This window comes from Mixophyes fleayi (genome assembly GCF_038048845.1).
Source record: "Mixophyes fleayi isolate aMixFle1 chromosome 4 unlocalized genomic scaffold, aMixFle1.hap1 SUPER_4_unloc_2, whole genome shotgun sequence".
Classification (NCBI taxonomy): Eukaryota; Metazoa; Chordata; class Amphibia; order Anura; family Limnodynastidae; genus Mixophyes; species Mixophyes fleayi.
In genome coordinates, this window is record NW_027445888.1 from 16,455 (window position 1) to 35,785 (window position 19,331).

Here is a 19,331-nt window from a genome sequence, read left to right on the forward strand (position 1 = left end):
TTTTTTGTTTGATCTAAGTTTTACTTTTTTGCTATTACGTTGGAGACCTTGTATAGTTACAAGATCAATTTTACTTTTGATGTATTGGTGTTAGGGAAGATCTGATCTCAACTAAACCTCCTCTGCACTATAAGTAGATCCCTACATATGAAGGAATACACTACACTCAACTAGGTGTCTCCCATCACTTTATGCTAAAGTGCCCAGACACTTACACATTTTGAACACAGCAATCCTATTGAGCCTTGGGCTGTCAGTGCAACCTCTAAGTCGTCTCAGAGCAATATGGCTGGTTTGACAACATAGAAAGAACATAGAGAGGGGTGAGAAAAAGACAGGTTGCCCCATGTGAGGATCGAACTCACGACCTTCAGATTATGAGACTGATGTGCTACCTACTGTGCTAACGAGGTAGCTACACTGTTTGGAATTAACGCTGAATAATGTTCTTCAATTGTCTCTTCACTAGTAACTAATTTACAAGAAGATGCTTTGTAAATTATAGTTATGTTTCGCTGTTGCTCTATGGTTAATTAATAAAATTAACCCTTTCAGGCTACAGGATGTAACTGTAATGTCTTGTTTAATTTTAGGCAATGAGTTACGGCAAGTCACAGATCCCTGTGTCATGGCCAAGAACAATGATGAGTGGTTCCTGGCAGATAAATCGCTTCCGCACAGCATTCAATATAGAAGCTGGGAAGCAATGCCCCTTTCCATCTCACACTGAAACCTCATTGACATCATCCCTGGGACTTGATCCTGAAAGACATAGAGAGGTTAGGTGCCCGACAGGAGCTATTGCTAAGATATACAGGAGGCGTATGGAAAAGATTGTTGAATCATGAATGAAGGTGGAGAGATAGATGTTGTTGTACATGTAAGCAAGCAGTGTAGTCAAACAATGTGAACAGCCAGTAGAAAACTTGCTTGTATAGGAAGAGGTAAGGCCGTCATCAGAGATCATGGGTCCCAGGACAGATGATTAGAAAAGGGCCCCTCCACCTCCCCACAATGTTCCCCCCTTCCCAATGCATGGCTAACTTCACTCTGATACCCTCACCCCTACAGATCCCACTACTCTAGTTTCGAACATCCTGCATGCTTATGTTTGTCTTGTTAAAATTCTGTACCAAAAATAACTTGCTACTTACAGGGTTGTATTATTCCTTACAATACACTAGTTTCCCTAATGAACACTGATGCAATGCCATTAAAACTTCCTGTTGATACAAATAGTATTTACAGGATATTATATCAATTTTACATCTCACATGTCCTATATAAAAGGAGAACTAAGGCCTGTTTTTGCCCGGTTTCGAACTGGGGACCTTTTGCGTGTGAGGCGAACGTGATAACCACTACACTACAGAAACACCAGCTGTGTCCTGTCCTGACCTCTGACACTGTATTAGAGAGTGATCCTTTCTGACTTGATCTCTATCTGGACTCAACTTGATAAAAAAATTTGATTATTTACACTGACTGTCTGAGGGTGTTATCCTACCAATATCGATGTACCCAGGTCCCTGTTCCCTAGTCCTTCATTAGGGGTCCATCTTGGATGGGTGGTCTCTTAGTAAAATCAGAATCCAGAGACAGTCCTTTCCCACCTTGTGTCTCATCACACCACATAAGTGTACTATATTTGGGTGTTGGTATAATTTCCTAAATTATGGAGTGCCGTTCATTTTGTGTGACTTTCAGACATTTTTATATGTGTCTCACAGTGATTAAAGTGGTTTCCTCATGCTGGGAAGAAGGACAGGGAATAGTGTCAGATTTTGTTTTCATCATTTTTTTTATCTTTAAATTTGTTTTTTGTTTGATCTAAGTTTTACTTTTTTGTTATTACGTTGGAGACCTTGTATAGTTACAAGATCAATTTTACTTTTGATGTATTGGTGTTAGGGAAGATCTGATCTCAACTAAACCTCCTCTGCACTATAAGTAGATCCCTACATATGAAGGAATACACTACACTCAACTAGGTGTCTCCCATCACTTTATGCTGAAGTGCCCAGACACTTACACATTTTGAACACAGCAATCCTATTGAGCATCAGGTTCAAGTGATTAGGAGGGTTTGAGAGTTAATATGGTAAAAAGTACATATATTGATCAAACTTGTAAAATAAAAGATGCTTTTCTTTGTTTTTCTGAATATGATATTGACACCAGCTTTTCTGTTTCTTTTTCATGTGAATATGCTGAGCTTGGCAATACGCCCAGAGGCCGTGGTGGAGACTAAGGCTATGGACCGTCCTTGAAGATAAGGAGTTACAGGAGTTACAGGCCTTGACATTTACAGCAACATCCCTGAGAAGTGAAATAATAGATGTATAGACTCTTTCTGTTGAGACTATGTCTAATTTTCTCTTGAGAAAATGCAATAATTTCTAGATAACGAATGTGCCTGCGAGCACACTTTTCATGTATAAATAAAGCCTTCTGACTAGGGGGCAGTCAGAATTGATTCTCATTCAGCCCTAAAAAACTGAGTGTGTCTCTTCTCTATCGATCGATAACCCATTTGTTGCACAGGTACCAGAGCTGATAAGTTACACTACTGGGGTGTAACTCTGACAAGGGCAATAGCCATATGAATCAGTTCTTGCCCACTCACTGGAACCTTGGGCTGTCAGTGCAACCTCTAAGTCGTCTCAGAGCAATATGGCTGGTTTGACAACATAGAAAGAAGTAAGATAAAGACAGATTGCCCCATGTGAGGATCGATCTCACAACCTTCAGATTATGAGACAGACACGCTAATTACTGCGCTAACAAGGCAGCTTCACTATTTGGAATTAACGATGAATAATGTTCTTCAATTGTCTCTTCACTAGTAACTAATTTACAAGAAGATGATTTGTAAATTATAGTTATGTTTTGCTGTTGCACTATGGTTAATGAATAAAATTAACCTCTTCAGGCTACAGGATGTAACTGTAATGTCTTGTTTAATTTTAGGCAGGGAGTTACGGCAAGTCACAGATCCCTGTGTCATGGCCAAGAACAATGATGAGTGGTTCCTGGCAGATAAATTGCTTCCGCACAGCATTCAATATAGAAGCTAGGAAGCAATGCCCCTTTCTATCTCTCCCTGAAACCTCATTGACATCATCCCTGGGACTTGTTCCTGAAAGACATAGAGAGGTTAGGTGCCCGACAGGAGCTATTGCTAAGATATACAGGAGGCGTATGGAAAAGATTGTTGAATCATGAATGAAGGTGGAGAGATAGATGGTGTTGTACATGTAAGCAAGCAGTGTAGTCAAACAATGGGAACAGCCAGTAGAATACTTGCTTGTATAGGAAGAGGTAAGGCCGTCATCAGAGATCATGGGTCCCAGGACAGATGATTAGAACATGGCCCCTCCATCTCCCCACAATGTTCCCCCGTTCCCAATGCATGGCTAACTTCACTCTGACACCCTCACCCCTACAGATCGCACTACTCTAGTATCGAACATTCTGCATGCTTATGTTTGTCTTGTTAAAATTCTGTACCAAAAATAACTTGCTACTTACAGGGTTGTATTATTCCTTTCAATACACTAGTTTCCCCAATGAACACTGATGCAATGCCATTAAAACTTCCTGTTGATACAAATAGTATTTACAGGATATTATATCAATTTTACATCTCACATGTCCTATATAAAAGGAGAACTAAGGCCTGTTTCTGCCCAGTTTCGAACTGGGGACTTTTCGCGTGTGAGGCGAACGTGATAACCACTACACTACAGAAACACCAGCTGTGACCTGTCCTGACCTCTGACACTGTAATAGAGAGTGATCCTTTCTGACATTTAGTGATCTCTATCTGGACTCAACTTGATAAAAAAATGTGATTATTTACACTGACTGTCTGAGGGTGTTATCCTACCCATATCGATGTACCCAGGGTCCCTGTTCCCTAGTCCTTCATTAGGGGTCCATCTTGGATGGGTGGTCTCTTAGTAAAATCAGAATCCAGAGACAGTCCTTTCCCACCTTGTGTCTCATCACACCACATAAGTGTACTATATTTGGGTGTTGGTAAAATTTCCTAAATTATGGAGTGCCGTTCATTTTGTGTGACATTCAGACATTTTTGCATGTGTCTCACAGTGATTAAAGTGGTTTCCTCATGCTGGGGAGAAGGACAGGGAATAGTGTCAGATCTTGTTTTCATCATTTATTTATCTTTAAATTTGTTTTTTGTTTGATCGAAGTTTTACTTTTTTGCTAATATGTTGGAGACCTTGTATAGTTACAAGATCAATTTTACTTTTGATGTATTGGTGTTAGGGAAGATCTGATCTCAACTAAACCTCCTCTGCACTATAAGTAGATCCCTACATATGAAGGAATACACTACACTCAACTAGGTGTCTCCCATCACTTTATGCTGAAGTGCCCAGACACTTACACATTTTGAACACAGCAATCCTATTGAGCATCAGGTTCAAGTGATTAGGAGGGCAATAGCCATATGAATCAGTTCTTGCCCACTCACTGGAACCTTGGGCTGTCAGTGCAACCTCTAAGTCGTCTCAGAGCAATATGGCTGGTTTGACAACATAGAAAGAACATAGAGAGGGGTGAGAAAAAGACTGGTTGCCCCATGTGAGGATCGAACTCACGACCTTCAGATTATGAGACTGATGCGCTACCTACTGCGCTAACGAGGCAGCTACACTGTTTGGAATTAACGCTGAATAATGTTCTTCAATTGTCTCTTCACTAGTAACTAATTTACAAGAAGATGCTTTGTAAATTATAGTTATGTTTCGCTGTTGCTCTATGGTTAATTAATAAAATTAACCCCTTCAGGCTACAGGATGTAACTGTAATGTCTTGTTTAATTTTAGGCAGGGAGTTACGGCAAGTCACAGATCCCTGTGTCATGGCCAAGAACAATGATGAGTGGTTCCTGGCAGATAAATCGCTTCTGCACAGCATTCAATATAGAAGCTGGGAAGCAATGCCCCTTTCTATCTCTCCCTGAAACCTCATTGACATCATCCCTGGGACTTGTTCCTGAAAGACATAGAGAGGTTAGGTGCCCGACAGGAGCTATTGCTAAGATATACAGGAGGCGTAGGGAAAAGATTGTTGAATCATGAATGAAGGTGGAGAGATAGATGGTGTTGTACATGTAAGCAAGCAGTGTAGTCAAACAATGGGAACAGCCAGTAGAAAACTTGCTTGTATAGGAAGAGGTAAGGCCGTCATCAGAGATCATGGGTCCCAGGACAGATGATTAGAACAGGGCCCCTCCACCTCCCCACAATGTTCCCCCCTTCCCAATGCATGGCTAACTTCACTCTGACACCCTCACCCCTACAGATCCCACTACTCTAGTATCGAACATCCTGCATGCTTATGTTTGTCTTGTTAAAATTCTGTACCAAAAATAACTTGCTACTTACAGGGTTGTATTATTTCTTTCAATACACTAGTTTCCCTAATTAACACTGATGCAATGCCATTAAAACTTCCTGTTGATACAAATAGTATTTACAGGATATTATATCAATTTTACATCTCACATGTCCTATATAAAAGGAGAACTAAGGCCTGTTTCGGCCCAGTTTCGAACTGGGGACCTTTCGCGTGTGAGGCGAACATGATAACCACTACACTACAGAAACACCAGCTGTGACCTGTACTGACCTCTGACACTGTAATAGAGAGTGATCCTTTCTGACATTTAGTGATCTCTATCTGGACTCAACTTGATAAAAAAATGTGATTATTTACACTGACTGTCTGAGGGTGTTATCCTACCCATATCGATGTACCCAGGGTCCCTGTTCCCTAGTCCTTCATTAGGGGTCCATCTTGGATGGGTGGTCTCTTAGTAAAATCAGAATCCAGAGACAGTCCTTTCCCACCTTGTGTCTCATCACACCACATAAGTGTACTATATTTGGGTGTTGGTAAAATTTCCTAAATTATGGAGTGCCGTTCATTTTGTGTGACATTCAGACATTTTTGCATGTGTCTCACAGTGATTAAAGTGGTTTCCTCATGCTGGGGAGAAGGACAGGGAATAGTGTCAGATCTTGTTTTCATCATTTATTTATCTTTAAATTTGTTTTTTGTTTTATCTAAGTTTTACTTTTTTGCTATTACGTTGGAGACCTTGTATAGTTACAAGATCAATTTTACTTTTGATGTATTGGTGTTAGGGAAGATCTGATCTCAACTAAACCTCCTCTGCACTATAAGTAGATCCCTACATATGAAGGAATACACTACACTCAACTAGGTGTCTCCCATCACTTTATGCTGAAGTGCCCAGACACTTACACATTTTGAACACAGCAATCCTATTGAGCATCAGGTTCAAGTGATTAGGAGGGCAATAGCCATATGAATCAGTTCTTGCCCACTCACTGGAACCTTGGGCTGTCAGTGCAACCTCTAAGTCGTCTCAGAGCAATATGGCTGGTTTGACAACATAGAAAGAACATAGAGAGGGGTGAGAAAAAGACTGGTTGCCCCATGTGAGGATCGAACTCACGACCTTCAGATTATGAGACTGATGTACTACCTACTGTGCTAACGAGGCAGCTACACTGTTTGGAATTAACGCTGAATAATGTTCTTCAAGTGTCTCTTCACTTGTAACTAATTTACAAGAAGATGCTTTGTAAATTATAGTTATGTTTCGCTGTTGCTCTATGGTTAATTAATAAAATTAACCCCTTCAGGCTACAGGATGTAACTGTAATGTCTTGTTTAATTTTAGGCAGGGAGTTACGGCAAGTCACAGATCCCTGTGTCATGGCCAAGAACAATGATGAGTGGTTCCTGGCAGATAAATCGCTTCCGCACAGCATTCAATATAGAAGCTGGGAAGCAATGCCCCTTTCTATCTCTCCCTGAAACCTCATTGACATCATCCCTGGGACTTGTTCCTGAAAGACATAGAGAGGTTAGGTGCCCGACAGGAGCTATTGCTAAGATATACAGGAGGCGTATGGAAAAGATTGTTGAATCATGAATGAAGGTGGAGAGATAGATGGTGTTGTACATGTAAGCAAGCAGTGTAGTCAAACAATGGGAACAGCCAGTAGAAAACTTGCTTGTATAGGAAGAGGTAAGGCCGTCATCAGAGATCATGGGTCCCAGGACAGATGATTAGAACAGGGCCCCTCCACCTCCCCACAATGTTCCCCCCTTCCCAATGCATGGCTAACTTCACTCTGACACCCTCACCCCTACAGATCCCACTACTCTAGTATCGAACATCCTGCATGCTTATGTTTGTCTTGTTAAAATTCTGTACCAAAAATAACTTGCTACTTACAGGGTTGTATTATTTCTTTCAATACACTAGTTTCCCTAATTAACACTGATGCAATGCCATTAAAACTTCCTGTTGATACAAATAGTATTTACAGGATATTATATCAATTTTACATCTCACATGTCCTATATAAAAGGAGAACTAAGGCCTGTTTCGGCCCAGTTTCGAACTGGGGACCTTTCGCGTGTGAGGCGAACATGATAACCACTACACTACAGAAACACCAGCTGTGACCTGTACTGACCTCTGACACTGTAATAGAGAGTGATCCTTTCTGACATTTAGTGATCTCTATCTGGACTCAACTTGATAAAAAAATGTGATTATTTACACTGACTGTCTGAGGGTGTTATCCTACCCATATCGATGTACCCAGGGTCCCTGTTCCCTAGTCCTTCATTAGGGGTCCATCTTGGATGGGTGGTCTCTTAGTAAAATCAGAATCCAGAGACAGTCCTTTCCCACCTTGTGTCTCATCACACCACATAAGTGTACTATATTTGGGTGTTGGTAAAATTTCCTAAATTATGGAGTGCCGTTCATTTTGTGTGACATTCAGACATTTTTGCATGTGTCTCACAGTGATTAAAGTGGTTTCCTCATGCTGGGGAGAAGGACAGGGAATAGTGTCAGATCTTGTTTTCATCATTTATTTATCTTTAAATTTGTTTTTTGTTTTATCTAAGTTTTACTTTTTTGCTATTACGTTGGAGACCTTGTATAGTTACAAGATCAATTTTACTTTTGATGTATTGGTGTTAGGGAAGATCTGATCTCAACTAAACCTCCTCTGCACTATAAGTAGATCCCTACATATGAAGGAATACACTACACTCAACTAGGTGTCTCCCATCACTTTATGCTAAAGTGCCCAGACACTTACACATTTTGAACACAGCAATCCTATTGAGCCTTGGGCTGTCAGTGCAACCTCTAAGTCGTCTCAGAGCAATATGGCTGGTTTGACAACATAGAAAGAACATAGAGAGGGGTGAGAAAAAGACAGGTTGCCCCATGTGAGGATCGAACTCACGACCTTCAGATTATGAGACTGATGTGCTACCTACTGTGCTAACGAGGCAGCTACACTGTTTGGAATTAACGCTGAATAATGTTCTTCAAGTGTCTCTTCACTTGTAACTAATTTACAAGAAGATGCTTTGTAAATTATAGTTATGTTTCGCTGTTGCTCTATGGTTAATTAATAAAATTAACCCCTTCAGGCTACAGGATGTAACTGTAATGTCTTGTTTAATTTTAGGCAGGGAGTTACGGCAAGTCACAGATCCCTGTGTCATGGCCAAGAACAATGATGAGTGGTTCCTGGCAGATAAATCGCTTCCGCACAGCATTCAATATAGAAGCTAGGAAGCAATGCCCCTTTCTATCTCTCCCTGAAACCTCATTGACATCATCCCTGGGACTTGTTCCTGAAAGACATAGAGAGGTTAGGTGCCCGACAGGAGCTATTGCTAAGATATACAGGAGGCGTATGGAAAAGATTGTTGAATCATGAATGAAGGTGGAGAGATAGATGGTGTTGTACATGTAAGCAAGCAGTGTAGTCAAACAATGGGAACAGCCAGTAGAAAACTTGCTTGTATAGGAAGAGGTAAGGCCGTCATCAGAGATCATGGGTCCCAGGACAGATGATTAGAACAGGGCCCCTCCACCTCCCCACAATGTTCCCCCCTTCCCAATGCATGGCTAACTTCACTCTGACACCCTCACCCCTACAGATCCCACTACTCTAGTATCGAACATCCTGCATGCTTATATTTGTCTTGTTAAAATTCTGTACCAAAAATAACTTGCTACTTACAGGGTTGTATTATTCCTTTCAATACACTAGTTTCCCTAATGAACACTGATGCAATGCCATTAAAACTTCCTGTTGATACAAATAGTATTTACAGGATATTATATCAATTTTACATCTCACATGTCCTATATAAAAGGAGAACTAAGGCCTGTTTCTGCCCAGTTTCGAACTGGGGACCCTTCGCGTGTGAGGCGAACGTGATAACCACTACACTACAGAAACACCAGCTGTGACTTGTCCTGACCTCTGACACTGTAATAGAGAGTGATCCTTTCTGACATTTAGTGATCTCTATCTGGACTCAACTTGATAAAAAAATGTGATTATTTACACTGACTGTCTGAGGGTGTTATCCTACCCATATCGATGTACCCAGGGTCCCTGTTCCCTAGTCCTTCATTAGGGGTCCATCTTGGATGGGTGGTCTCTTAGTAAAATCAGAATCCAGAGACAGTCCTTTCCCACCTTGTGTCTCATCACACCACATAAGTGTACTATATTTGGGTGTTGGTAAAATTTCCTAAATTATGGAGTGCCGTTCATTTTGTGTGACATTCAGACATTTTTGCATGTGTCTCACAGTGATTAAAGTGGTTTCCTCATGCTGGGAAGAAGGACAGGGAATAGTGTCAGATTTTGTTTTCATCATTTTTTTATCTTTAAATTTGTTTTTTGTTTGATCTAAGTTTTACTTTATGGCTATTACGTTGGAGACCTTGTATAGTTACAAGATCAATTTTACTTTTGATGTATTGGTGTTAGGGAAGATCTGATCTCAACTAAAACTCCTCTGCACTATAAGTAGATCCCTACATATGAAGGAATACACTACACTCAACTAGGTGTCTCCCATCACTTTATGCTGAAGTGCCCAGAAACTTACACATTTTGAACACAGCAATCCTATTGAGCATCAGGTTCAAGTGATTAGTAAGGGCAATAGCCATATGAATCAGTTCTTGCCCACTCACTGGAACCTTGGGCTGTCAGTGCAACCTCTAAGTCGTCTCAGAGCAATATGGCTGGTTTGACAACATAGAAAGAACATAGAGAGGGGTGAGAAAAAGACTGGTTGCCCCATGTGAGGATCGAACTCACGACCTTCAGATTATGAGACTGATGTGCTACCTACTGTGCTAACGAGGCAGCTACACTGTTTGGAATTAACGCTGAATAATGTTCTTCAAGTGTCTCTTCACTTGTAACTAATTTACAAGAAGATGCTTTGTAAATTATAGTTATGTTTCGCTGTTGCTCTATGGTTAATTAATAAAATTAACCCCTTCAGGCTACAGGATGTAACTGTAATGTCTTGTTTAATTTTAGGCAGGGAGTTACGGCAAGTCACAGATCCCTGTGTCATGGCCAAGAACAATGATGAGTGGTTCCTGGCAGATAAATCGCTTCCGCACAGCATTCAATATAGAAGCTGGGAAGCAATGCCCCTTTCTATCTCTCCCTGAAACCTCATTGACATCATCCCTGGGACTTGTTCCTGAAAGACATAGAGAGGTTAGGTGCCCGACAGGAGCTATTGCTAAGATATACAGGAGGCGTATGGAAAAGATTGTTGAATCATGAATGAAGGTGGAGAGATAGATGGTGTTGTACATGTAAGCAAGCAGTGTAGTCAAACAATGGGAACAGCCAGTAGAAAACTTGCTTGTATAGGAAGAGGTAAGGCCGTCATCAGAGATCATGGGTCCCAGGACAGATGATTAGAACAGGGCCCCTCCACCTCCCCACAATGTTCCCCCCTTCCCAATGCATGGCTAACTTCACTCTGACACCCTCACCCCTACAGATCCCACTACTCTAGTATCGAACATCCTGCATGCTTATGTTTGTCTTGTTAAAATTCTGTACCAAAAATAACTTGCTACTTACAGGGTTGTATTATTTCTTTCAATACACTAGTTTCCCTAATTAACACTGATGCAATGCCATTAAAACTTCCTGTTGATACAAATAGTATTTACAGGATATTATATCAATTTTACATCTCACATGTCCTATATAAAAGGAGAACTAAGGCCTGTTTCGGCCCAGTTTCGAACTGGGGACCTTTCGCGTGTGAGGCGAACATGATAACCACTACACTACAGAAACACCAGCTGTGACCTGTACTGACCTCTGACACTGTAATAGAGAGTGATCCTTTCTGACATTTAGTGATCTCTATCTGGACTCAACTTGATAAAAAAATGTGATTATTTACACTGACTGTCTGAGGGTGTTATCCTACCCATATCGATGTACCCAGGGTCCCTGTTCCCTAGTCCTTCATTAGGGGTCCATCTTGGATGGGTGGTCTCTTAGTAAAATCAGAATCCAGAGACAGTCCTTTCCCACCTTGTGTCTCATCACACCACATAAGTGTACTATATTTGGGTGTTGGTAAAATTTCCTAAATTATGGAGTGCCGTTCATTTTGTGTGACATTCAGACATTTTTGCATGTGTCTCACAGTGATTAAAGTGGTTTCCTCATGCTGGGGAGAAGGACAGGGAATAGTGTCAGATCTTGTTTTCATCATTTATTTATCTTTAAATTTGTTTTTTGTTTTATCTAAGTTTTACTTTTTTGCTATTACGTTGGAGACCTTGTATAGTTACAAGATCAATTTTACTTTTGATGTATTGGTGTTAGGGAAGATCTGATCTCAACTAAACCTCCTCTGCACTATAAGTAGATCCCTACATATGAAGGAATACACTACACTCAACTAGGTGTCTCCCATCACTTTATGCTGAAGTGCCCAGACACTTACACATTTTGAACACAGCAATCCTATTGAGCATCAGGTTCAAGTGATTAGGAGGGCAATAGCCATATGAATCAGTTCTTGCCCACTCACTGGAACCTTGGGCTGTCAGTGCAACCTCTAAGTCGTCTCAGAGCAATATGGCTGGTTTGACAACATAGAAAGAACATAGAGAGGGGTGAGAAAAAGACTGGTTGCCCCATGTGAGGATCGAACTCACGACCTTCAGATTATGAGACTGATGTGCTACCTACTGTGCTAACGAGGCAGCTACACTGTTTGGAATTAACGCTGAATAATGTTCTTCAAGTGTCTCTTCACTAGTAACTAATTTACAAGAAGATGCTTTGTAAATTATAGTTATGTTTCGCTGTTGCTCTATGGTTAATTAATAAAATTAACCCCTTCAGGCTACAGGATGTAACTGTAATGTCTTGTTTAATTTTGGGCAGGGAGTTACGGCAAGTCACAGATCCCTGTGTCATGGCCAAGAACAATGATGAGTGGTTCCTGGCAGATAAATCGCTTCCGCACAGCATTCAATATAGAAGCTAGGAAGCAATGCCCCTTTCTATCTCTCCCTGAAACCTCATTGACATCATCCCTGGGACTTGTTCCTGAAAGACATAGAGAGGTTAGGTGCCCGACAGGAGCTATTGCTAAGATATACAGGAGGCGTATGGAAAAGATTGTTGAATCATGAATGAAGGTGGAGAGATAGATGGTGTTGTACATGTAAGCAAGCAGTGTAGTCAAACAATGGGAACAGTCAGTAGAAAACTTGCTTGTATAGGAAGAGGTAAGGCCGTCATCAGAGATCATGGGTCCCAGGACAGATGATTAGAACAGGGCCCCTCCACCTCCCCACAATGTTCCCCCCTTCCCAATGCATGGCTAACTTCACTCTGACACCCTCACCCCTACAGATCCCACTACTCTAGTATCGAACATCCTGCATGCTTATATTTGTCTTGTTAAAATTCTGTACCAAAAATAACTTGCTACTTACAGGGTTGTATTATTCCTTTCAATACACTAGTTTCCCTAATGAACACTGATGCAATGCCATTAAAACTTCCTGTTGATACAAATAGTATTTACAGGATATTATATCAATTTTACATCTCACATGTCCTATATAAAAGGAGAACTAAGGCCTGTTTCTGCCCAGTTTCGAACTGGGGACCCTTCGCGTGTGAGGCGAACGTGATAACCACTACACTACAGAAACACCAGCTGTGACTTGTCCTGACCTCTGACACTGTAATAGAGAGTGATCCTTTCTGACATTTAGTGATCTCTATCTGGACTCAACTTGATAAAAAAATGTGATTATTTACACTGACTGTCTGAGGGTGTTATCCTACCCATATCGATGTACCCAGGGTCCCTGTTCCCTAGTCCTTCATTAGGGGTCCATCTTGGATGGGTGGTCTCTTAGTAAAATCAGAATCCAGAGACAGTCCTTTCCCACCTTGTGTCTCATCACACCACATAAGTGTACTATATTTGGGTGTTGGTAAAATTTCCTAAATTATGGAGTGCCGTTCATTTTGTGTGACATTCAGACATTTTTGCATGTGTCTCACAGTGATTAAAGTGGTTTCCTCATGCTGGGAAGAAGGACAGGGAATAGTGTCAGATTTTGTTTTCATCATTTTTTTATCTTTAAATTTGTTTTTTGTTTGATCTAAGTTTTACTTTATGGCTATTACGTTGGAGACCTTGTATAGTTACAAGATCAATTTTACTTTTGATGTATTGGTGTTAGGGAAGATCTGATCTCAACTAAAACTCCTCTGCACTATAAGTAGATCCCTACATATGAAGGAATACACTACACTCAACTAGGTGTCTCCCATCACTTTATGCTGAAGTGCCCAGAAACTTACACATTTTGAACACAGCAATCCTATTGAGCATCAGGTTCAAGTGATTAGTAAGGGCAATAGCCATATGAATCAGTTCTTGCCCACTCACTGGAACCTTGGGCTGTCAGTGCAACCTCTAAGTCGTCTCAGAGCAATATGGCTGGTTTGACAACATAGAAAGAACATAGAGAGGGGTGAGAAAAAGACAGGTTGCCCCATGTGAGGATCGAACTCATGACCTTCAGATTATGAGACTGACGCGCTACCTACTGTGTTAACGAGGCAGCTACACTGTTTGGAATTAACGCTGAATAATGTTCTTCAATTGTCTCTTCACTAGTAACTAATTTACAAGAAGATGCTTTGTAAATTATAGTTATGTTTCGCTGTTGCTCTATGGTTAATTAATAAAATTAACCCCTTCAGGCTACAGGATGTAACTGTAATGTCTTGTTTAATTTTGGGCAGGGAGTTACGGCAAGTCACAGATCCCTGTGTCATGGCCAAGAACAATGATGAGTGGTTCCTGGCAGATAAATCGCTTCCGCACAGCATTCAATATAGAAGCTAGGAAGCAATGCCCCTTTCTATCTCTCCCTGAAACCTCATTGACATCATCCCTGGGACTTGTTCCTGAAAGACATAGAGAGGTTAGGTGCCCGACAGGAGCTATTGCTAAGATATACAGGAGGCGTATGGAAAAGATTGTTGAATCATGAATGAAGGTGGAGAGATAGATGGTGTTGTACATGTAAGCAAGCAGTGTAGTCAAACAATGGGAACAGCCAGTAGAAAACTTGCTTGTATAGGAAGAGGTAAGGCCGTCATCAGAGATCATGGGTCCCAGGACAGATGATTAGAACAGGGCCCCTCCACCTCCCCACAATGTTCCCCCCTTCCCAATGCATGGCTAACTTCACTCTGACACCCTCACCCCTACAGATCCCACTACTCTAGTATCGAACATCCTGCATGCTTATGTTTGTCTTGTTAAAATTCTGTACCAAAAATAACTTGCTACTTACAGGGTTGTATTATTCCTTTCAATACACTAGTTTCCCTAATGAACACTGATGCAATGCCATTAAAACTTCCTGTTGATACAAATAGTATTTACAGGATATTATATCAATTTTACATCTCACATGTCCTATATAAAAGGAGAACTAAGGCCTGTTTCTGCCCAGTTTCGAACTGGGGACCTTTCGCGTGTGAGGCGAACGTGATAACCACTACACTACAGAAACACCAGCTGTGACCTGTCCTGACCTCTGACACTGTAATAGAGAGTGATCCTTTCTGACATTTAGTGATCTCTATCTGGACTCAACTTGATAAAAAAATGTGATTATTTACACTGACTGTCTGAGGGTGTTATCCTACCCATATCGATGTACCCAGGGTCCCTGTTCCCTAGTCCTTCATTAGGGGTCCATCTTGGATGGGTGGTCTCTTAGTAAAATCAGAATCCAGAGACAGTCCCTTCCCACCTTGTGTCTCATCACACCACATAAGTGTACTATATTTGGGTGTTGGTAAAATATCCTAAATTATGGAGTGCCGTTCATTTTGTGTGACATTCAGACATTTTTGCATGTGTCTCACAGTGATTAAAGTGGTTTCCTCATGCTGGGAAGAAGGACAGGGAATAGTGTCAGATTTTGTTTTCATCATTTTTTTATCTTTAAATTTGTTTTTTGTTTGATCTAAGTTTTACTTTATGGCTATTACGTTGGAGACCTTGTATAGTTACAAGATCAATTTTACTTTTGATGTATTGGTGTTAGGGAAGATCTGATCTCAACTAAAACTCCTCTGTACTATAAGTAGATCCCTACATATGAAGGAATACACTACACTCAACTAGGTGTCTCCCATCACTTTATGCTGAAGTGCCCAGAAACTTACACATTTTGAACACAGCAATCCTATTGAGCATCAGGTTCAAGTGATTAGTAAGGGCAATAGCCATATGAATCAGTTCTTGCCCACTCACTGGAACCTTGGGCTGTCAGTGCAACCTCTAAGTCGTCTCAGAGCAATATGGCTGGTTTGACAACATAGAAAGAACATAGAGAGGGGTGAGAAAAAGACAGGTTGCCCCATGTGAGGATCGAACTCACGACCTTCAGATTATGAGACTGACGCGCTACCTACTGCGCTAACGAGGCAGCTACACTGTTTGGAATTAACGCTGAATAATGTTCTTCAATTGTCTCTTCACTAGTAACTAATTTACAAGAAGATGCTTTGTAAATTATAGTTATGTTTCGCTGTTGCTCTATGATTAATTAATAAAATTAACCCCTTCAGGCTACAGGATGTAACTGTAATGTCTTGTTTAATTTTAGGCAGGGAGTTACGGCAAGTCACAGATCCCTGTGTCATGGCCAAGAACAATGATGAGTGGTTCCTGGCAGATAAATCGCTTCCGCACAGCATTCAATATAGAAGCTAGGAAGCAATGCCCCTTTCTATCTCTCCCTGAAACCTCATTGACATCATCCCTGGGACTTGTTCCTGAAAGACATAGAGAGGTTAGGTGCCCGACAGGAGCTATTGCTAAGATATACAGGAGGCGTATGGAAAAGATTGTTGAATCATGAATGAAGGTGGAGAGATAGATGGTGTTGTACATGTAAGCAAGCAGTGTAGTCAAACAATGGGAACAGCCAGTAGAAAACTTGCTTGTATAGGAAGAGGTAAGGCCGTCATCAGAGATCATGGGTCCCAGGACAGATGATTAGAACAGGGCCCCTCCACCTCCCCACAATGTTCCCCCCTTCCCAATGCATGGCTAACTTCACTCTGACACCCTCACCCCTACAGATCCCACTACTCTAGTATCGAACATCCTGCATGCTTATATTTGTCTTGTTAAAATTCTGTACCAAAAATAACTTGCTACTTACAGGGTTGTATTATTCCTTTCAATACACTAGTTTCCCTAATGAACACTGATGCAATGCCATTAAAACTTCCTGTTGATACAAATAGTATTTACAGGATATTATATCAATTTTACATCTCACATGTCCTATATAAAAGGAGAACTAAGGCCTGTTTCTGCCCAGTTTCGAACTGGGGACCCTTCGCGTGTGAGGCGAACGTGATAACCACTACACTACAGAAACACCAGCTGTGACTTGTCCTGACCTCTGACACTGTAATAGAGAGTGATCCTTTCTGACATTTAGTGATCTCTATCTGGACTCAACTTGATAAAAAAATGTGATTATTTACACTGACTGTCTGAGGGTGTTATCCTACCCATATCGATGTACCCAGGGTCCCTGTTCCCTAGTCCTTCATTAGGGGTCCATCTTGGATGGGTGGTCTCTTAGTAAAATCAGAATCCAGAGACAGTCCTTTCCCACCTTGTGTCTCATCACACCACATAAGTGTACTATATTTGGGTGTTGGTAAAATTTCCTAAATTATGGAGTGCCGTTCATTTTGTGTGACATTCAGACATTTTTGCATGTGTCTCACAGTGATTAAAGTGGTTTCCTCATGCTGGGAAGAAGGACAGGGAATAGTGTCAGATTTTGTTTTCATCATTTTTTTATCTTTAAATTTGTTTTTTGTTTGATCTAAGTTTTACTTTATGGCTATTACGTTGGAGACCTTGTATAGTTACAAGATCAATTTTACTTTTGATGTATTGGTGTTAGGGAAGATCTGATCTCAACTAAAACTCCTCTGCACTATAAGTAGATCCCTACATATGAAGGAATACACTACACTCAACTAGGTGTCTCCCATCACTTTATGCTGAAGTGCCCAGAAACTTACACATTTTGAACACAGCAATCCTATTGAGCATCAGGTTCAAGTGATTAGTAAGGGCAATAGCCATATGAATCAGTTCTTGCCCACTCACTGGAACCTTGGGCTGTCAGTGCAACCTCTAAGTCGTCTCAGAGCAATATGGCTGGTTTGACAACATAGAAAGAACATAGAGAGGGGTGAGAAAAAGACAGGTTGCCCCATGTGAGGATCGAACTCATGACCTTCAGATTATGAGACTGACGCGCTACCTACTGTGTTAACGAGGCAGCTACACTGTTTGGAATTAACGCTGAATAATGTTCTTCAATTGTCTCTTCACTAGTAACTAATTTACAAGAAGATGCTTTGTAAATTATAGTTATGTTTCGCTGTTGCTCTATGGTTAATTAATAAAATTAACCCCTTCAGGCTACAGGATGTAACTGTAATGTCTTGTTTAATTTTGGGCAGGGAGTTACGGCAAGTCACAGATCCCTGTGTCATGGCCAAGAACAATGATGAGTGGTTCCTGGCAGATAAATCGCTTCCGCACAGCATTCAATATAGAAGCTAGGAAGCAATGCCCCTTTCTATCTCTCCCTGAAACCTCATTGACATCATCCCTGGGACTTGTTCCTGAAAGACATAGAGAGGTTAGGTGCCCGACAGGAGCTATTGCTAAGATATACAGGAGGCGTATGGAAAAGATTGTTGAATCATGAATGAAGGTGGAGAGATAGATGGTGTTGTACATGTAAGCAAGCAGTGTAGTCAAACAATGGGAACAGCCAGTAGAAAACTTGCTTGTATAGGAAGAGGTAAGGCCGTCATCAGAGATCATGGGTCCCAGGACAGATGATTAGAACAGGGCCCCTCCACCTCCCCACAATGTTCCCCCCTTCCCAATGCATGGCTAACTTCACTCTGACACCCTCACCCCTACAGATCCCACTACTCTAGTATCGAACATCCTGCATGCTTATGTTTGTCTTGTTAAAATTCTGTACCAAAAATAACTTGCTACTTACAGGGTTGTATTATTCCTTTCAATACACTAGTTTCCCTAATGAACACTGATGCAATGCCATTAAAACTTCCTGTTGATACAAATAGTATTTACAGGATATTATATCAATTTTACATCTCACATGTCCTATATAAAAGGAGAACTAAGGCCTGTTTCTGCCCAGTTTCGAACTGGGGACCTTTCGCGTGTGAGGCGAACGTGATAACCACTACACTACAGAAACACCAGCTGTGACCTGTCCTGACCTCTGACACTGTAATAGAGAGTGATCCTTTCTGACATTTAGTGATCTCTATCTGGACTCAACTTGATAAAAAAATGTGATTATTTACACTGACTGTCTGAGGGTGTTATCCTACCCATATCGATGTACCCAGGGTCCCTGTTCCCTAGTCCTTCATTAGGGGTCCATCTTGGATGGGTGGTCTCTTAGTAAAATCAGAATCCAGAGACAGTCCCTTCCCACCTTGTGTCTCATCACACCACATAAGTGTACTATATTTGGGTGTTGGTAAAATATCCTAAATTATGGAGTGCCGTTCATTTTGTGTGACATTCAGACATTTTTGCATGTGTCTCACAGTGATTAAAGTGGTTTCCTCATGCTGGGAAGAAGGACAGGGAATAGTGTCAGATTTTGTTTTCATCATTTTTTTATCTTTAAATTTGTTTTTTGTTTGATCTAAGTTTTACTTTATGGCTATTACGTTGGAGACCTTGTATAGTTACAAGATCAATTTTACTTTTGATGTATTGGTGTTAGGGAAGATCTG

The 19,331-nt window shown here is 41.0% G+C and overlaps 17 non-coding genes across 17 annotated transcripts; all 17 read right to left on the reverse strand.

The window, feature by feature from the left end:
• Nucleotides 1-340: 340 nt before the first annotated feature.
• TRNAM-CAU (transfer RNA methionine (anticodon CAU)) lies at nucleotides 341-413 on the reverse strand. Its single transcript has one exon. It is a non-coding gene; the product is annotated as a tRNA-Met (tRNA).
• Nucleotides 414-1,303: 890 nt separating this feature from the next.
• Nucleotides 1,304-1,376, reverse strand: TRNAV-CAC (transfer RNA valine (anticodon CAC)). The gene has a single exon. It is a non-coding gene; the product is annotated as a tRNA-Val (tRNA).
• A 2,304-nt stretch (nucleotides 1,377-3,680) lies between these two features.
• On the reverse strand, nucleotides 3,681-3,753 carry TRNAV-CAC (transfer RNA valine (anticodon CAC)). Its single transcript has one exon. It is a non-coding gene; the product is annotated as a tRNA-Val (tRNA).
• Nucleotides 3,754-4,603: 850 nt separating this feature from the next.
• Nucleotides 4,604-4,676, reverse strand: TRNAM-CAU (transfer RNA methionine (anticodon CAU)). Its single transcript has one exon. It is a non-coding gene; the product is annotated as a tRNA-Met (tRNA).
• Nucleotides 4,677-5,566: 890 nt separating this feature from the next.
• Nucleotides 5,567-5,639, reverse strand: TRNAV-CAC (transfer RNA valine (anticodon CAC)). Its single transcript has one exon. It is a non-coding gene; the product is annotated as a tRNA-Val (tRNA).
• An 850-nt stretch (nucleotides 5,640-6,489) lies between these two features.
• Nucleotides 6,490-6,562, reverse strand: TRNAM-CAU (transfer RNA methionine (anticodon CAU)). The gene has a single exon. It is a non-coding gene; the product is annotated as a tRNA-Met (tRNA).
• An 890-nt stretch (nucleotides 6,563-7,452) lies between these two features.
• Nucleotides 7,453-7,525, reverse strand: TRNAV-CAC (transfer RNA valine (anticodon CAC)). The gene has a single exon. It is a non-coding gene; the product is annotated as a tRNA-Val (tRNA).
• Nucleotides 7,526-8,311: 786 nt separating this feature from the next.
• Nucleotides 8,312-8,384, reverse strand: TRNAM-CAU (transfer RNA methionine (anticodon CAU)). The gene has a single exon. It is a non-coding gene; the product is annotated as a tRNA-Met (tRNA).
• Nucleotides 8,385-9,274: 890 nt separating this feature from the next.
• Nucleotides 9,275-9,347, reverse strand: TRNAV-CAC (transfer RNA valine (anticodon CAC)). Its single transcript has one exon. It is a non-coding gene; the product is annotated as a tRNA-Val (tRNA).
• An 851-nt stretch (nucleotides 9,348-10,198) lies between these two features.
• On the reverse strand, nucleotides 10,199-10,271 carry TRNAM-CAU (transfer RNA methionine (anticodon CAU)). Its single transcript has one exon. It is a non-coding gene; the product is annotated as a tRNA-Met (tRNA).
• Nucleotides 10,272-11,161: 890 nt separating this feature from the next.
• Nucleotides 11,162-11,234, reverse strand: TRNAV-CAC (transfer RNA valine (anticodon CAC)). Its single transcript has one exon. It is a non-coding gene; the product is annotated as a tRNA-Val (tRNA).
• An 850-nt stretch (nucleotides 11,235-12,084) lies between these two features.
• TRNAM-CAU (transfer RNA methionine (anticodon CAU)) lies at nucleotides 12,085-12,157 on the reverse strand. Its single transcript has one exon. It is a non-coding gene; the product is annotated as a tRNA-Met (tRNA).
• An 890-nt stretch (nucleotides 12,158-13,047) lies between these two features.
• Nucleotides 13,048-13,120, reverse strand: TRNAV-CAC (transfer RNA valine (anticodon CAC)). The gene has a single exon. It is a non-coding gene; the product is annotated as a tRNA-Val (tRNA).
• Nucleotides 13,121-14,934: 1,814 nt separating this feature from the next.
• Nucleotides 14,935-15,007, reverse strand: TRNAV-CAC (transfer RNA valine (anticodon CAC)). Its single transcript has one exon. It is a non-coding gene; the product is annotated as a tRNA-Val (tRNA).
• An 851-nt stretch (nucleotides 15,008-15,858) lies between these two features.
• TRNAM-CAU (transfer RNA methionine (anticodon CAU)) lies at nucleotides 15,859-15,931 on the reverse strand. The gene has a single exon. It is a non-coding gene; the product is annotated as a tRNA-Met (tRNA).
• An 890-nt stretch (nucleotides 15,932-16,821) lies between these two features.
• On the reverse strand, nucleotides 16,822-16,894 carry TRNAV-CAC (transfer RNA valine (anticodon CAC)). The gene has a single exon. It is a non-coding gene; the product is annotated as a tRNA-Val (tRNA).
• Nucleotides 16,895-18,708: 1,814 nt separating this feature from the next.
• On the reverse strand, nucleotides 18,709-18,781 carry TRNAV-CAC (transfer RNA valine (anticodon CAC)). The gene has a single exon. It is a non-coding gene; the product is annotated as a tRNA-Val (tRNA).
• Between the last annotated feature and the right edge of the window lie 550 nt (nucleotides 18,782-19,331).